The following is a 5,833-nucleotide window of genomic DNA, read 5'->3' as shown; positions in this document are numbered from 1 at the left end:
ACTGAAACTGAAGTGAAAACAGTGTTGGTCAGATGTTTAGGGGTATCCCCCAAGGTGGAGTAGATTTGTAATAAGGGAGCAATTACTCATTGGCATCGACCCAAGTGCAGCCATACGACTACAAAAGAAAGCTATACAGCCTTCTCGGAAACTTTGCACTTAAAAAAAAAATCTTCCTGGTCCGGGGCGCTAACCCGGGACCAACACTGTTCCCACTTCGAGTTATTGATCAATTCGCTCTCGCCCTACCATAAGCTTGCCGTCCGGTTAGCTCAGTTGGTAGAGCGACCGCTCCGGTGAAGCGGTGGTCCCGGGTTCGAGCCCCGGACCAGGGCGAATTTTTCTTTCACTGCGAAGTTTCTGAGAAAGCTGTACAGATTTGCTTTGTAGCTGTACGGCTGCGCTTGGATGGTTTCCAAAGAATAAGTACTCCCTTATGGCAATGACTGCCGATGCCACGTGATACTGGTTTTCGAGAAGTTATTACTGCAGCAATCGCTTTGGCAAACGTGCTTGCTCCGACCCCCTTATTCCTTAAATCTTCCAGCACATTTATTTCTTTCAAGGGCGTCCGTTCCTTTCTGCACGTGCGAGTGGGAGTGGCCCAGTTGCTGACATTCCCTCGCTTCGTGGATGAACAAAGGGACAAAAATCTGTGTACAGAGTTGAAAAAGTTCCCGTTAAAAGCATACCTCCAGAACAAAATAATCTACGGATTATGTATACCCCCTTCCTCTAACGACAGAACTAGAACAATCAAGCATGCCATGCTTACAGCTTCATAATTTCTGGAAGCGCCGCAATCAGCTGGGACACAGAGACCGACATACATGAACGAGCGTTTGCAGCGCTTCTGAAAATAACATACATGCGCCAACTAGCCCGATCCGTAATCATCCTGAACGCCTTTCTAGGTCTGTCGTGTAACGTAAACATTTTGTCTGCAGCGTCAGTTGGCACTTTCATCCTTCCCATTTGCGTTTGCCTCGCATACAACACACGGAGGCAATATCGCGGTGCATGAGAGCGCGTGTGGCTTTTTATCGTATGCGGCTCCTTGCTTTAAAGGCCTTTATCTCATAGCTTAATTCCGTTAAGCAATCCGAGACCACGCTCGAAATCAAAATTTTTACAACGAAACTCTGGAAGCGCTTAGTCGTGAACATCGTTCAGAACCGTCCAATATTAAAATAAAGGGCCACAATCAGTATGCTAAACATTACGAAGTATGCTTAAAAGCATAGAAAAAACGTAGAACAGTTTCTTATCATTGTTTTCTCCACAATACCTTCGGGATTAAAACTGAAATTTTACCTATCCTTGATTTGGCGACGAAGAGCTGCGCCGTCCACAATATTGTGTTGTAAGATGGCGAATTACTGGTTCGGACTGCTTTGCTGACTCACCTTTGCCCCATCTGGGAAGACGAGACAGCCGTTTGTCGGCGCAGTCCGTGCTTGAGCAAAGCGCGCAAAGAGACCACGACTGTACGGATCAGTTTTCTCTCCTGGTATCATCGCACTCAGTCACGGCTTGTGTTCGACGCATATTCTTAGTGTTCGCTTCACACATCTCTGAGTAAAATAATTTCATGTTCTAGTTGTGCGTTTTGCTCACGATCTTAATTATATCGCGTAATCGTGATGCCTGCTGCAGATGCGAGTTATCCAGTATCCTTAAGGTGAAGCTTAACTGTTCCCCGAATTTTTTAATTTACCGCTGAGGTATAACCATTCGCCGAGGAGTGTAGGTCCTACAGACCATATCTATGTGTCCACATTATCAGCGATTTGGAAATGGCATGGGCCGAGTTATTCAACACTGAACTGCAACAATGAAGCTTCAGCGTAATGCTATGGGAGAGTTTTTTTCCGCAGCCAGGAGTGGATGCGCCGCAGCGCTAGTGGTCGCGCGGGAGCCGTGGGGCAAGGCACTCTTCACCGGTACTGATGTGACGAGCTAACTTCATCAGGAACTAACACGGCAGCTCATTCTGTCATCCTGTGTAGTGATTTTGAAATGCTGACTGGGATGCCGACGACGAATGGCGAAGATGCGCTGTGCATCGCGCCTGCCGGTTCGGCTGCAGAAGAACGCAGAAAAAGGCCTCGTTATCCGTCTCGCCGTGTGCCTGAAAACGACGCTGAGGGCTGTAATGGGCCACGCCACGGCTGGAAACGGTCGTTGTTTCTTTCGAGTTCCCAAACATCCGTGTTTAAAGAAACCATTTCGACGTGAGTGACATCATTCGTGACGTCCAGGATACCGTGTGTCGCAGCTCAAGAGTACGTGAAGCTTGCTGCTAATACACAGCAGGGCAGTACCGACTGCGCGCTTCGTTTTTTGCTCGCTTATTTCATCATTAATGTGTAATTATTATTGGCCTCAAGCGTTGCGTGGACAGAAAGTGTTCACCGGAAGTGGACACTTCCGGGGGGCGTACCTGAGTTGCTGGGTAATTTGGTACCATGACACTTCCCAGCTGCATTGAGTAAGGCAAAGCGTGTATGCACTGCATCAGGGAGCAGTCTTTTCCTGTATTTCTCTTTCCTACAAAGCACAACTCCGCTTCGTTGACTCGTGGCATGCCACTGTACACGCAGCGGCAGCTGCTATTCCGGTAATAAACTTCTTCGAAAGTTTCATCACCCGTAAAAAACTATTGCAGGACTCTGGCATGGGCTTCATTCATTCGCGGGCATCAATAATAAACCTTGGTCTCTGTTAATGTGCACCTTCATCAGCAGCTACACTTTCTAACGACTGTCCTGGCGTAATTAACACGCTTCATAGAATTTTTCCCTTTGCAGTTTTATTTTTCTCGCCAATTTAATTCTCTTCATATTACATGCCACCCGATGCTACCTCAGTTGTCATCCTTTACAGCCGAGAATAATGAATTTCAGGTTTCTGCTTTACATTGGTCTTACAGCCCACTGCAACAAGGCATCTGCTGTCTAATGTCTACACGGCATAGGTAATCACTCTATGCTCTCATTCTTCATTATTGCACGTATATCAATGGTAACTAAAAAAGTTAAAATCGTACGGAATTATTGGAGACCTAAACTCGATGCCGTAAATAAGCTTTCTGCATTATTGACCTCCTCTTCGAAGGTTTCGATGACGGTTCTGTTGAAACTTACTGGAAAAAGTTTCCATTCAAAGTTCATCAACTCATCGAGAAACTCATTCTTAGCTTGAGCATTATTACCAATGCCCAGGTGCCCTTGTATAATACACGCATCAAACGCCAACTTAACAAAAAAAAACGCCTTTACCGTTCCACTGAAGTCTTATCCCCTCTTAAAAGGAAGAAATTGTTTTGCTTGTTGTATGAAGGCAAGATAACCGCTGGTCCTTAAGGGTAACGGGGCGTATTCTAAGATAATGCAAGCGTAGCAGAGGGCGCCAGAAAGTTAGGTGGGCAGATGAGTTTAAGAAGTTTGGCAGGATATGGTGGCCGCAGCTGGCAAATAACAGGGTAAATTCGATCGATTGGAAAGACATGGGAGAGGCCTTTGCCTGCAGTGGGCGTAATCAGGCTGACGATGAGGATGACCCGCTGGTGAACGTATAAATAGCCATGGAAGCTTATGTCGCAGCATCAAAAGTAGCCAGATTAAGTTTGAGTCCAGCACTCTGCCATCCATGCGGAAGACAACTGCTAAGAAATGTGGCACAGAATTAACCCATCGACTGCTGACCACACACATATCCTTCATTAAAAACTTCTCTCGTGTCGTAAACGTATTCCGTCAACATCAAACCATTAGAACTTTGAGATGCCCTGAATCACTGCTGACGTGCAAGGCATTGTTAAGCTACCTCATAAGCAGTCTCCTGGTTCTGAACACACAATAGACTAGTTTTAAAAATGCATGCGCTTGTGCAATTGCTATAGATATATACATCTCCCAGTATTTTCACATAAGGCCCTTCAATACCCTGACTCCGCAATGCCTGCACGACTTCCGAGGTTTCCGCTGAATCAAATACTTTCTCGTAATCAATGAAGGCTATGTAGAGGTTGGTTATATCGTGCGCATTTTTCTATCACCTGATTGACAGTGTAAATACGATCTATAGTGGAATATGATCTATTGTACTAAAGCCTGCTTGGTCATTTGGTTGATTAAAATCTAAGGTTGCCTGGCTCTATTAGCCATTACCTTAGTAGATACCTTGCAGGCAACGGACAGTAAGCTGATCGGTCTGTAATTTTTCTAGTCCTTGACGTCTCCTTTCTTATGAATTAAGATAATGCTTGCGTTCTTCCCAGCTTCTGGTACGGTCGAGGTCATAAGGCATTGTGTATACAGGGTGGCCAGGTTTCCTAGCCCCATGACCCCTTCGTCCTTCAACAGATCTGCTGTTACCTGATCTTCACCAGCTGCTTTTCCCCTTTGCATTGCTCCTAAGGCTTTCTTTACTTCCTCTTTCGTTACTGGCGGGATGGCGCATTGCTGTGCGCTACTGTCTCTCTCATTAACGTTCTGGTTACATTGAACACTGCATAGATTTGTGTAGAACTTTTCGGCTACTTTAACTATCATATCCATATAGCTAATGGCATTGCCCTGCTTCTCTCCTATCGCATACATATGGTTTTTACCTATGCCTATAGTTCCCTCCTCGCCGCTTTTAGGCCACCTCAGTTCCTTAGAGCACGCTCGATTCTCTACATATTAAACTCCCTTGTGCCGGCTACCCTTGCGCTTATTTATTTATTTATTTATTTATTTATTTATTTATTTATTTATTTATTTATTTATTTTAATTATTTATTTATTTATTTATTTATTTATTTATTTATTTATTTAACCATACTGCAGGGCCTTTTCAGACCCATGCAGGAGTGTTTACAATGCATTAATGTGATTAAACAGAATAAAACAAAAATACAAAAATAGTTATTTTCTCTGATCCAAACACAGAAAGAATTGGAGAGAATTAAACAGAAAAGTCTTTGTTTTCAATATAATTAACAAATAATTTCACGATCATACATTTCACCGCATCTTCCGGTAATTTATTCCAATAGTATATGGCATCTGGAAACAGGGAGTACTTGTGGATATTTATGCGGCTGATTGGTTGACGGACTGATTTACTACGGTTAGTTCTAGACGAGTGTTTGAAAGGAGGGTATAAGTATTGTCAATTTGTTATCTTGAAGTGACCGTGAAGAAGTTCGAAAAGAAACTTTAACCTTGAAATGATTCTTCGCTGTGACAAGCTTTGAAAATTTGATTGAATTATTAGACTCGTAGCGCTAATCTGGCGTGAATACTTTGAGTAAACAAACCTTACTGCTAATTTTTGGATGCGCTCTAATTTGTTGATCAAAATTTTTTGGTGTGGGCTCCAGACTATATCCGCATATTCTAGGGTAGGTCTGATAAAAGTTTTATAGGCACTGAGTTTAATATGGGCCGGCGTGTTGCGCAGCTCTCTCCTTAAAAAATTTGATTTACCTTCAGCTTTAGAACAAATTGATTTCACGTAGGGCTCCCAACGCAGGTTGGATGTTAGGATGGGTCCCCGGTTCTTGACCTGATCATATTTTTAACCTGTGTGTCACCAAGTGTGTATGTAAAACTCAGAGGCTGCTTCTTATTAGTGAGTGTGATGCTTTTCGTCTCATCCGCGTTAAGTTTCATTCCCCAGGTCTTACACCAAGTGGGGATTGATTTTAAAGAATTGCTAAGGAGAATTTGATCTTCTAATTTTTTACAGCTATTTATACGACACAATCGGCTGCAAAAAGGCGAAGCTGGATCGATGAACTAACACAGGAATGAATATCATTTATGTAAATGAGAAACAAAAG

The 5,833-nt window shown here is 43.5% G+C and overlaps 1 non-coding gene across 1 annotated transcript; it reads left to right on the top strand.

Annotated features, from left to right (window-relative positions):
- Window positions 1-261: 261 nt before the first annotated feature.
- TRNAT-GGU (transfer RNA threonine (anticodon GGU)) lies at window positions 262-336 on the top strand. Its single transcript has one exon. It is a non-coding gene; the product is annotated as a tRNA-Thr (tRNA).
- The last annotated feature ends 5,497 nt before the right edge of the window (window positions 337-5,833 follow it).

The sequence above is a fragment of the Amblyomma americanum genome, chromosome 7 (genome assembly GCF_052857255.1).
Source record: "Amblyomma americanum isolate KBUSLIRL-KWMA chromosome 7, ASM5285725v1, whole genome shotgun sequence".
Taxonomy (NCBI): Eukaryota; Metazoa; Arthropoda; class Arachnida; order Ixodida; family Ixodidae; genus Amblyomma; species Amblyomma americanum.
This window is presented reverse-complemented; position numbering and strand designations above follow the sequence as displayed.